The sequence below is a fragment of the Melanotaenia boesemani genome, chromosome 20, assembly GCF_017639745.1.
Source record: "Melanotaenia boesemani isolate fMelBoe1 chromosome 20, fMelBoe1.pri, whole genome shotgun sequence".
Taxonomy (NCBI): Eukaryota; Metazoa; Chordata; class Actinopteri; order Atheriniformes; family Melanotaeniidae; genus Melanotaenia; species Melanotaenia boesemani.
This window is the reverse complement of record NC_055701.1, coordinates 4050483-4063893: the sequence shown is the minus strand read 5'-3', so window position 1 is coordinate 4063893 and position 13411 is coordinate 4050483. Positions and strand designations below refer to the sequence as shown.

Genomic DNA, 13411 nt, shown 5'->3' with positions numbered 1-13411 from the left:
TGAGCAAGAGCTGAATATAACCCATCTCTGTGTAGAAGGCTTTTCACCTCATCTTCACTGTATTGAGAATATCTATAGAATTTGTCACCTGTAGACAAGATCAGATCACATCTGTTACCAAGTAGATCTGTCATTAAAGAGCACCAGAATTTCTGTAATCAGTCCCACTAACTCAGTGAGTTTTATCCTCAGAAATAATCCAGCCTCACTGAAATCAAAAGTACAGGCATCACTTGGTCACTGTGTAGTGTGCTTATTAGATGTTCTGCAGATGTTTCTCTACAAATGCTCCAAAAGCCAAAAGTGTTGCAGAAATACAAGTCCAGGTTACAAGCAAAGAAAATTAGTAACACAATGAGAAGTTGTCTCATTCAGTAACCTCAACAGGATGAAAACCTTGACCCCAGTAGTGCAAATCAGAGCTAATCACATCTGCTCTGGCTGCGTACAATCAACACACATTGTTCCGATTACATGATGTTTAAGTGAAATGGTCAGGTTGGGCCTCAGATTGTTGTCCCGCTGCAACAAAAATGTGGCTCAGCATTTTTTCCCCCTGCTGCTCTTCCTCTCCCTGCATCTTAGTTTCCTTAATAGAACAATGAGTCTGACTTCTTTTTTCCTTCCCCGACAGCGAGGCTGTAGCAGGAACTGGCATTATTATGACCACTTTAGTCAATAGGCTGCACACAATCCTCTCAAAGCCATGATATAAGAACTCAGTGACCTTTTAATGCAGTCCAAAGCAATGATCAAGTGCATTGATTGTTGAGGGTGGATGATGAAGCAACAAGAAGACTCGAGGGTACCTCATACTCGACACACGTCAACAGCTCCTGAATCTGAGAACCAGATTGGTGAAAAAAGGAGATGCATCTGTAACTGTTCATTTGAAGACATCTAAAAATACATTCAAGTTTTAAGAAGCTTTTTCTTTTTTTCTCCTCGGTCAGGAGAAGGAAGAGAGGCTAAGTCTGGGAAATGTACTGAGCAGCACTGGCCAGTAGCCAATCCAGATTTACGATCAGTGTCTGTTTTAATACTCTGTCAACAATATTCTCAGTAAGTTTGAGTGCGCAAATGTTCACAACACAAAAGAGAATCACAGCAAGGCTTCTTCCCTCCATTCTCTGCCATGGGGCAGACCTCCAGACCTCAGACCAGGAGTTACCTTTCCTTTTCCTTAAGCTCTTGAATGGAATGTGAGAAAAGCTACGATATAATAAGCAGGGTGTGTGTTAACTTGTAAGTGAATGCACAAATCTAATCCAAAGTCTCTGGAAAATTCAGCCATTGTTGAGCAGATTCCTTTAAACGCCACAGTATTTTCACGGCATTACTGCTCCATATTTTTCTTTCCACAGAACCCTCTTTAATTTTCTCCCAACTACCTGTAATATCAGTATGAATTGTTCAAAGATTTTGGTCTTATCTGACTAAAAAAGTGGGAAAAAAATGGAGTAAAAAATATGAAATTTGATAACATGGTTCCTGCTCCTTACCAAGGACCACAGCAGCGCCATCCATCGGGGGAGAGATAAGGAACGCAGGAGATTTCCTGCCTCGCTGTGCTGTGCTTCCCAAACATCGGCCAGTTTATGTTCTGCAGTCTGTTGCCAAGGCAACCTGCAGCAAATCAGTGTGATACGCAGGAGCATCGGTGATCCAAAGAGGCAGAGTGGGAGTGGGAAGGAGATGAGGTAGACAACTGTGATAACTGTGGAGCCACTGAGGTGAACTTCACACTTTCCTTGAGTCACAAATAGCCATCAATAATAGCCGTGAGTTACTGGTGGTTTAGAGATAAAATTCACTTACCAGGAGTCAAAATGAAAAAAAAAAAAACACACCTCACTTAAGTCCATTGGAAAATCTCATTTAATTCTCATCAGTCAATTAGATTTGAGCCATTTTTCCACCAATAATTCATCAAGGTCTATTTACAATATGATGAAATACAGAGCCCCCCCCAAACTGCTGGCATCAGACAGCCACTTAACTTTCATTACAACCAACTGAATTCATGTGCGTATTCCTTCCATATTACAGCTGATCTCCGTGCCATTGTAATAACCCCGATCACTTTGGCAGTTAATCACACATTTAAAAGGATTTTGTATGTCAGCACAGCAGGGTGTGTGGGGGTTGGGGATAGAGTGGGCAGGGATGTGCACATGGGCGGATATAGCGGCATTTACAGCATGTCTGCACCAAGGGTCCAGTTGTCTGCCTAATGCCTTTAATCCATCCCCCGCTGCTAGCATCAATCCCAGTGGATGTGGTCGTGGACAGCCCTGTGGCAACACTAGGCACTGAGTTGATCTCTTGCAACCCCTCCCTCAAAGTCTGATGGCCACAATATCTTTTCATCACAAATAATCCCTTCAGCTCCTGGACAATGTGATTTAACAGGGCTGAAAAACCAAGGTCTGAATTGAGAATGTAGAACGGTGGACATCAAGTAGCCATTTAATAGATAAAGAAAATATAGAGATTTTTATACTAAGTAAAAATGAGCCATCAAGCTAAGCTATTGGAAAACTATCAGCCTCCCGCAGCTTTAATGCAGGCCAATACCTGTGCCTGAATGAGTCGTGCTGTTTGGCACACAGAGCACTGGCTTATGGGTTATCTCTCCATCGTTTCACTGCTCACAGGATGGACCTTTCAACACACATGTGCACACAGACACCCATTATGTTGCGCTTTTAACCCTACAGGTCTGCATTTCTCTTACATAAACACTTAAGCAGTCCAACCTATCCTTTAAATGCACACCTACAATGGGCATAGCAACCCTTAGCAACTACATACACATACTGGTAAGACTAATTGGTCAGTGTCAGGTGTGGAAAGGAGGTCATTATAATGTGTGACAGTCAGTGATGATGCTTAAAATCAAAAAGAAGCTGAACCCATTTCCCTACAGTTTAACTACAGCCTTTACAAAAAGGGCATATAGAAACCACCCGACCCAAAAATAACCTCCCCACGGTTGCTAGGACATGGTGGGGTCATTTGAGTTTCTCCTACAGGCTCCTGTCGTTTGTTTACCCCCACACTTCCTGAATGCTGATGGTTTATACAACTGGTTGGAGAGGCAAAAAACAGCACACTGCTCTGTGAGGTTGCTGCACGACTCTGCAAGGGAGGGAGTGGAGGAGGATGAAGGAACGGGGGTTGTATCTTAGCAACCAAGAGAACAGTACAAGAGAGAGGTCACATGATGTCCACGTGTGCCATTTACCACAAGGGAGAGATGGAGTGTATATCAGAGAAGGACATCTGTTTTAATGGGGCTTCCTCTCCATCTGCAGAACTACAAAAAAGAAAAAGGAGCCAGAATCTACATGAGAACCTGTGTTCTTCATCAGAATATTTCAGGGAGAAAAGATGAGAGGACGATTTGGGTAGTTGTGGAGTGCAGATGGAAAACACCAAGGGCAAGTAGAGAGGGAAAGCTAGGGGTTACCGTTACAGGTGAATGTAAGAATAACATAAGCAGAAGGGAAATGCGACAGGCTGCAAGTGCTTATGGAGAACACCCACATCATCTAAAATCTGGAAAAAGGGCACAGTTTATAACACAGCACAAATAAACACCTCGCCTTTCAACAGTCCATTTGAAGTGAACTGCCAATGCAAACCTGCTAGAGATCAATCTGCTCTCCAGAGGGATAAAAGCAAAAAGGCCCCATTTCAACAAGACTCTCCAGAGACAGAACCTCATTCATTCCACTCCTGAATCCTTTACTCACTGCCAACCAAGCAGTTTGTCATTCGGAAGAAAGCCCTTTCCAAGGGATAAAGGAAATGGCTCAGATCCACTGTTCAAATTGTGTTTGTCTGTTTAGTTACTCGATGGCAAAAAAAAAAAAAAGACATAACTGCTTCTGGATCCTTAACGGCACTGGCTCATCCATCTCGAGGCTCAAACACAAAACGATGGCAGTTAGCTTAGATGATGCATTAGGGACTGGAAGAGAGGCCGATGCACACAGTAAAAGTGTCTATCACAGATTTCCATTCTACTTAAAAAAACTTTGAACTGCATCACAAAGCCATTACATGATTGGAAAGAAATGCATGGGAAAATACAGAAGCCAAATTTAGTAATTCCAAATGCTGAGCAAGAATTATGGTGGTGTTGATCTTTTAAAATGCTTTAGGAGTTTTGTTTAAATGAAGTGAGATCCCTGGGGAGTTTTCCTACTGATACTGTACGTCTGAACCATTTTTCCTTCCATTGGTCAAACAATTTATCCTGTATTTTCTTTTAGGCTTCAAACTCCTGCAGATGGAGACAGGATAAGAATATTATGATGTACTGGAGAGAATATAATAGGTAAACAGTATCCATCTACATTTCAAATCTTGTTAAATTAAGCCGTTCCGGCCTTGAATCACTTAAAAAAAACAATTGGTCACACCAGTAAAGTAAATAACAGTAAAATTGAATTAAATATTCAGTAAGAAGGCTTGGCTATCTGTCAGACTGTCTTATCCTCATCTGTTCATTCTCACACACACATACATACACAATTTTATTCAAGGAAATGGTGACACTTAGCTTGTATTGCTGGGTAATACCAGAGATGTGAAAATAAAACCAGTACCAGTATCCAAATGTGAAAATAGAATTAACTTCATGCCAACAGAAACTAAATGCTCTAAAAATCATCAGAACTTCACAGGCTAAATATAAAAGGACACAAACGCCCTTGATTTAGGTCTCAGTCAAATGACAAGTCTGATTAACAAAATTGCTTTTTTAAGATAAAAAAACTTTACATATCAAGGTCAATATCCAACTCTGGAGCCAGAACCTAATCTGCACGGGTAGCCAAAGTAAACCAGCCACAGCTTGGCCTCTTCTCAAAACTCTGCAACAAATCAAGACCCACGTCTTAATCTCGGTCCCCCATCTGAAATGATTTATTGGTGGGGAGTTTTTTTATGCCAGTTTTCTTTATGAATGCACTGAAAGTCCTTAATGTCTTTAGCCCCAATTTAAAAAAGCTGTGCTTATGAGCCTGGTAATTAAAAAGGAAGGGACAGGTCTTACACATAACTTAGATTAGGTTGCCAGTCAAAAGACAAAGCAAATGAATTCTTCCTGTTACCACAAGGGGTTGCTGTGACAGGGAGGGCCCCAGAGCAGTGGTGGGGCTCAGTGTCTCAGAGTATGGAGGACCCCAAGGGAAATGTCGGTCCAGAGAGCGGGGGACTCTCACGGACAGTGGAGAAATTTTCCCACAATCAAACACAAACAGAGCTGCACAGGCCAATGAAACGGACCCCTGTCCACCAAGGAGCTGGAGGGAGGGAGGGTAAGGGAGAAGATCTGATAGTTATAACAACACAAACCAAAGACATGCTAGGCCGTATCTCTGGTAAATACGACCCAATTAACAGAACTATTTTTCTGTAAAGTATATTTGGTGTTCTAAGTAAGGGCTCAATACTTTAAGAATGTCTAACCTATAAGCAACCTTAAGAGGCCTGGAGAAGTCTGTGGACCTCCACTGGATGATTTGGCCAAATCCACAGTTCACTGGTAAGTGACCTCATTAAGGTAATCTGTTTTGAGAAAAATCCACTGCTACAACTGCCATCTGCTGTGCATTAAACAGGGTGTCAGACCACTGAGGACATCTGGAATGTCAGTGTGACAATACAAGATACACCTCAAAGGGAAACAATCCAAACCAACAGGAAGAGTATGAAGAGTGAACTTGGCCATCATCAAGTTTGATATTTTAGTCTGAGCCATATGCCAAATTTGTTTTTGTTTTTTTTTATTATTGCAGATAAAATATAAACCAGGGTCCAAGAATCCTTAGAACTTGGAAATAAGATTTAAACAGATTTTAAGTAAACACACAATGATTCAAATTTACTTAATTATGAAATGCATTGATGTGACTGCCACATAAGCATCTGAGATCTTATTTCTTACAGTCATCTAAATATTTTCCCGTGTGGTGTGAAGCTGTACTAAGCACGATGATATGGTAATACGACTTGTAATTTTATGCCGTAGATCCAGTTGCATCTTTAATTGGTGAATCCCCACTCCCAAAACACAAGACAGGCATCACATTTTATCATACTGAACTTTTTGGTGATTGCGTTTTTACAAAACTCTGCAGAGAGTCTGCTGTAACAGACTGAACTGAACAGCAGGCAGTCAGACGATGATGACTCACCATTTATGTGGTGCCTCCACTGCCCTGCAAGCTAGCAAATGAGTTTGCAAATTAAACAGCCTTAGAGATAAACAGATGCTTCTTACAAATGTGTCAGATGGCCTTATCTTTGTTTATTACTATACCATTAATGGTGTGAAATACATCCAAACATTGCTTCTTACATTTGATGTTGTGATTGTCCTTTAAAGACAACTTTACTCTGGTTACCTTGAGTTTTGTAACAATAAAACAAACCAGAAATCAGCCGATATGGTTGAGAGGTCACCAGGACACACATCAGGTCAAGCTGACACCATCTGCACTGCAAGGCTTAAATCAAGCGATAAAAACAACCTATAATAAGAATTCCATGCTGGCAATCAGAAAGAATACAGCTTCAAAGCATTATGGGATGATTCTCCAGGAGGTTTGATTTCTATACATCTTTGCCTTCTTGTCAATTTGGCAACAGAGACCAGGCTGAACTTTGTCATCAGGGAAAACAAAAATACTGAAAGCCACAAGTTCCCCTTCCCCAAGTCAAGATAATCAAATCTTAAGCATATCATGACAATCTCTTTGAACAAAATCTATTTCCTAGAAGGCCAAGCAAATAGATAAGGTCACAGGTCAAAGATCACCCATTACAACATATGTGATGAGTCAAGTCTCTTAGAAAAACATTGGTTTGATCTGCCATTTAAAGGGCTGCATTTCTTATGGTTACAATTACGTGAACAGAAAAGAAGAACCTCAAAAGTTCAGGATCTTAAATCTATAGTGGATACCCTTAGATGACACCATCAAAGCACGCCCTCCTGCAGCGTTCCTGCTAAAGACACCAGTGAAGAATCTGTCCAGCTACAACCAAACTGTTCATTTGTGATTGATGTCTTTCGACTGATAATCTAAAGGTTACATCTTAGGAAAATGTGGCATGCAAGACTCCTTTTGAGTGGGTCGGCAAAAGTTTTCAAACTTCCTTTTATAGAAGTAGCCCCCAGAGCTGGATATCATGGCCATTATAAATAAGACATTGGAATGCAGAGGGGGAAAAAAATAAACATCCAAGCTGCTCCGTTATCTACATCCAGCTGTGCAGTTTACAGGCCAATCCTTGCAGATGATGTCACACTGGCATTGTGTTACTGCTGTATGGATACTAATCCATTCAAGAAAAGAGAAGCAAATGATAGCTTAAATTGACTTAGCAATAGGCTAAGGAAAAACTTCCACAAGGCAAAACCTGTAATAAACGCCAAAAATGTGATATCAGCTGGTCCCTTGAGAACACAGTAACCAGTATAAAAGAACTATTCCAGTAGGTATACACTGGCCACAAGATCCAAACAGTAAATCTAAGGAACTGAAATATAGTAAAGGCATTTAAATGAGTATGAATCAAGTAGCACCAGGGAGAGCAGTGGAGCGACATCTCCTGACGCCACTTTTCGCCATAATTTCAGAGGCAAATTAAAATTGAATGTAAAGGTGAGGGGAACCCTGCAGCCAAGAGAATAAGGTTGGACTGACGCATTGGAGGTTTGATAAATGATTCCATATGTGCTCCAGTTCCCAAGTGAAAGAGCTGCTTTGTGCTCGGTGATGTAGCACGCGCACAGGTCCCAAATGCCCCCCCCCCTTGATTCTTCCACTTCCATCCACTGACAAAACCTATCTGGCCCTTTCTCGGTAGCTTGGAGTAATATTAGCCAAGGGGCAGGAGCAAGGGGTTTGGATGCCTGAGTCTCAACCCGCGTTCCTGCAGCCTATTTTGACGGGAACTAATTGCCTGTGACTGCATGGAGACAGTGGACTGACACAAGCACTGCATTCATTTGGATGTCTGAAGAATGAAGGAGTGCAAAGGGTAAAAGCAACTGACCATTGCTGAAAAGAAAGCTGTCACCAAGTAAAGAAATATTAGGACTTTCTCAAACCTCCATTACCCCCTGAGCTAAATTACTCCCACTCATTGGTAAATAATTGTCAGTGACATTAAAGAGTCAATATTACATGAACACCTGCTCCCTGCACATTTAGCCCTGATATGACTGACAGACTAATCATGGGGCTTTATTATAGCCATAAAACATCCCCCACATAGGGCAGAATGATGCATGAAGAAACCAACATTTATACTGCCTTGATATACAGAGGTATTTATATCATTGGTGGAAACATGCACATCTACTCAGGTAGTCAAGGCAGCAAGTTGCTGTTTTCAAAAACACTGCAGCAATACACAAAAAGCTACCCTGTGCAGAACTTTGCACGTTGATCTGAGGATCATTTTGGAGTTTGTGGGTGCATGTGTTGGGAACAGCAGGGAAAAAAGGTATAGGCTGAGGAGGAGGAAACAGCAAAAGGTGGAAAAATGTGTCTTGGACTGTTTTGCTTAATAGATCCCTGTAGACCAGGAGATTTCCTCCTTCACAGAAGAAATGTGACACATGAACCCAAGTTGCTGTTCTCTGAGTATATAGTTTTAAAACTTCATGCACACAAATATGATGAGACCAGGACATGAGAATAATGCAAAGGAAAGATAAAGAAGGTAAATACTGATATGAGATCCAATCACACATACATTAAGATCATATCGCAGGACCTCACAGTTGAGTTAATCCGAAGGTTTTTGGCACACCAGGAACATTCCTGTTATGCTGGAGCTCCTCTCAATCTCAGGTTCTTCACAGCAGAGAACAGTGTCACTATTATAAGAAAGAAACGGACCAGAGCCTGCTGCAGCCACTCATCACTGCACTGCTGCCTCTCTTAGAATATGGTCAAATAAACGTGAATGCACCATTATTCCTTGCTTTTTCATAAGGAATTTTACATAGGAATAACATCCTATCTTGTCTCTCACTTTACATTTTAGCCGTATATAGAGATGCCACAACTACTTCATTTCACAATTTATCACAGTGTTAAGCAGCCTTGATGTATTAATCATAAACATCTCTCAATAATGCCACTTGTCAAAAAATATAATGCCTGAACCATATCAACAGATCAGTCTTATTTCTTTATTTTCACAGTTATATTATTATAATTTCAAACAATAACTAAAGGACAGCTTAAACTCAAAAGCTATCTAGATGTTTTTCCCCTTTTATTTCTAAATACTCTATTCAGGTCCAAAAGAAATGCTCAAAACCATTTAATTATACAGTTTACAGAAAGAGCTCCACAAGTCTAGGTAGAGGTCCTGTAACCCTCTTTTAATCTGCTTTCTCTGAGAGAAATCGAGTTATTATGTAGAATTTATCTATTGTTTACAGGGCAGAGAGGATTCTGTTGAAATAGGACTTTTTGGTGACTTGATTTTAATGCTCTATTATTTTTTATGTTTGCATCAAAATATTGAAACTAAATATAACGTATAACATACGGAGTGTTAAGAGCTGGGAATTTAATTAAAACATAATAAGAGCAATAACTGTAAAATTGTTATTTTTATGACAATAATCATAACAAGAAACTCTATAATCGTGACATGTCTAGACGTACAGCTGGACGGTTAAAAAAGCAGCTTGTTTTTATTCTTGTTTGACAGTTTTGATCTCTTTGTGTGCGAACACTCACACTTGACCCCTCTGCAATAACAAACCTGTAAATCATAGCTTCACCTTTTTCTCACATGAAAAAAAGGGGGGGATGGGATTGGAGGTGAGGTGAGGTGAGGTGGGGGAGCATCTCAGAAACACTTGTGACTGAGGATTGGGAGGACAAGAGGAGGGAGGTGCAACTGACGCAACACTTTGTCTGTTATAGGATTATGCCCTCACAACTAATTACTCCCAGACCTCTTAGGTCTGTGCCAGAAACTCTGCACAGATACAGTAAGCCAGCATGCTGCCTGCCTGTCCACCACACAAAGAGAAGGCCTGGCACAGAGCCCGATGCATGCGCTGTAGCTGCTCAGTGTGTATGTGATGAGTGAGGAGTAAAACAGAACGAGGCCAGCCAGCTGCTGGCAACTTTTAGGACAAGTTTTATGAGGCGTGACAAAGACAGAGCCACCGACTTGCTTGTTGATGAACTGTAAGGCTGTGCAAGGGGTTGTCAGCACTTTCTAGATGAAGTGACATTCAGCTTTTGTTGGATGCCGATTTATTAAAAATGACTCTTGGACCATATACAATGTGCTTTACATTCAAATCCAAAATCACTCCAACAAAAATCACACAACAAATGGGTTAATAGGCAGCAGATGTGGTTGAAAACAAACGGCATCACAAATATTTCAGAACAATGGGGCAACATGAAATCCCTGGTCCAAAACGCCCTTTCCTGCAGCCCCCAAAAGGCAGAATCAAATGCCAACCAAAACATCTGGTGTTGTTAGATGTTAGACACGAGCAAATTTCACAGGGAACAATGGTCCTGTCTTTTCCCTCTGTGTGGCAAACCAGGTAAAACCCAAAATCATCTGTGGCTGCACACAGCTGAGCAAGGCGCCCACTCATCCTTCCACCCACAAACACAAGCAGAAGTCCAACACACAGTGCTCAGTCAGCAGGGCCATGGCCAGAAGCAGAACACCTCAGCCCAGTGGCTCTGTTACTCTTGGATGTTAGGAGTATTTTTCTTCCCCTTGCTCTCCTCTGAAAAACACACAGGTAGCTGAATTATGCACTTTAGTCAAAACAGTCAGCCTAAAAATATGCCAGGCAAAATGCTGGAGCAGCTCCTCCAGTCTGACTTGAGAGTAAACAGAGAAAATATTCCAGTTTTTGTATGTGAAATCAAACGTGCGGCTGAACCTGGGGAACGGCTTAAAGCGTATTAAAAGCTGAGTGGATTGCAGATCTACAGCTGGCTACAGAGCAGGGCTTTTCAATAAATCCATCCATCTCTGACATCCATTAACACAAGTCTGTGGAGTTCACTGGGCAGCCTGTTGATGCCTGTAAAGTGTGTGCATTACACATTGTTAAAATTTACTTCAGCAGCCTTGCATAGACAAATCCTGCAAGCTACTTACCTACACTTTGGGTTAGCATGATTAAAATGTCACTTCTATGTTATAATCCATTTCAATCCTTTCACCCATAATTCCACTTTTACATTTTATTTAATATTATCATTTTTCTTTGAGCCAGGGCCAGACAGTTGAGGACAACCGTGGATTTATTTGATGCTCCCAAAGCAGCACAGTCCCAATATGGTAGATGGGAATGTAGCAAATGTTAAGAACTCCTCAGGCCGAGCTGTGTGGGTGAGGAGGAGGAGGAGGAGGAGGAGGAGAAGGAGGGGGGGCATTTTGTGCTTAGCATGCTGCTGTGCTTGTAAAGCCTCAACAACTGGCCAAGAGAACCCAGTGCTACATCACTGCCAGATGTTCAATCAGATTAAACAGCTCTTGATGCCTTCCCATCCTATAAACCAACAAGCAGCGAAGGCTTTACAGGGTAAGGATGCCCTCAAGGGTGCAAGTATTTGGCTTAACTCTTCTTCGTAAAATAAATAAATAAAAATAAGCAAAAGAAAAAAGTATTTGTAATTAAAACGAAGTTATACAATATAAATCTCCTCCTCTATCAGCGTCCACATTCATTTGTGATATTTAGACAGCAACGTTGTGAGGAGACACCTGTTTTCTGTTACAGGAAGAAATATTTTGACATGCTGATGTTTGGAGGTAAAACAGAACGTGAAAAGCTCCTGCAGCCAAATTTAACTCGGGAAAAGGGTGACAGCAGCTCTCAGCAGAGCAGCATCCACCACAACAAGCAATTCCCTTATTCTGTGTCCAAAATTCTCATTCAAACAAAGATCATATTTACCAGAAAAACTCCATATAATCTTCATTCGACTTCATGTCAAGCAACTTCAGTCGGAACAGAAACTGTGATACAAAATGAAATCAAAAGTAGGGACAAGAATTAAATCTGCAGTCTTGATGTCGGTGAGGCAGTTGAGGTGGCGCAGCGCCCTCTATGGACGCTCACCGGGATTTACGTGCGTCCGTTCGGCCCAGTGAACGTACAACTGCATAATATCGAGGTCAAATGCGTGAAGCAGCGCGTGAAAGCTCATTTCTGTCAATCATTACATCACATCTGGCCATTTGTGGCCAGGTAAGAAATTAAAAAAAATAAAATAATCTATGATTATTTTGTGGATGTAAAACTGTCATGCGCAAAAAGTGCTTATAAATTAACCAATAAGCCTCTAATGGCGGCCTATAACGTGTTATTGCCTAAATGATGGAAAACGTTAGGTTACTGAGCAATTAATTATATGTCCGCTCTAATATTTAATGCACGAGACCTTCATGAAAGACCTAAATTTAGTGCTGGACCTTAATTGGTATCTCAAGCTGTAAATAAACCATTCATTTCAACCTTACACGTTTCCGCCGATGTTTCAGTCTTATCATAAAAGGACCTAATTCCACACCGCCTAGTGTTTCATGTCTCTTATCTGCGCGTCAAACATTTCCCAGCCGATGACACCGCGCGCGTCCGCGGTGGGGCTGCGGGCAGAACCATCACAGAACACGGCTGTGCGCCCAGATCGCACCGACACGCAGAGACTAACTTACCTTCCACAGTCTCTGCGAGGAAACGGTCACTGCTCGATGATAATAATCCCTGGTCGCTGTCAACACGTAAATATGGCCAAAAAATTTTAAAAATCAGCGTGAGCGCGAGGTAAAGCTGAGAGCCGATCCCCTGAGTTGACTGTACGAGGCTGTTCATTCAGCTGAATGATCGTGGGGAGTGAAGGGACTGACAAGTCGGTCAAAACAGCAGCACCACGCCTCCCTTCTTAAAGCTGCCGCGCTCTTCGATGGCTGTCAAAATCATCAATGAGAAATAAGAAGCCAGATTTATTTCAAATAATTATAAAACACTTTGTTTATCTCATTTTTCTGCCAATAAATAACCGAACCTGTGGATGCACCCTTATAAAGATGAAATGTGACAAAAAGAAGCTTTTGTTTTCACTCCTAAATTTAATGTTTGTACCAAAACAGGATCAAATAAAGTTTCCCAAACATAAAGGTCCTGCTCTTCCTGCTGTCAAGCCTTTAATCCCCTTAAATATGAAAAAAAAATCACTCTGGCCGAGTTGACATAATCCCTCATTAATTGTAAATTCTGGACATTTACTTTGACCTGGGCTTCAACGTGGACAAGTCCACGTGTTTGAGACTGAAAACAAGCCCCACTGTAATGTTTGTGTAGAGGGAGTGAGATATTTCC

The 13411-nt window shown here is 41.4% G+C and overlaps 1 protein-coding gene across 2 annotated transcripts in view; it reads right to left on the bottom strand.

Annotated features, from left to right (window-relative positions):
* Positions 1-12925, bottom strand: part of daam2 (dishevelled associated activator of morphogenesis 2) — a 107148-nt gene extending 94223 nt beyond the window's left edge. For both annotated transcript variants that reach the window (XM_041971705.1, XM_041971707.1), the window contains exon 1: positions 12748-12925. The gene's annotated coding sequence lies outside the window, so the exon portion shown is untranslated. The remainder of the gene's footprint in view (positions 1-12747) is intronic.
* Between the last annotated feature and the right edge of the window lie 486 nt (positions 12926-13411).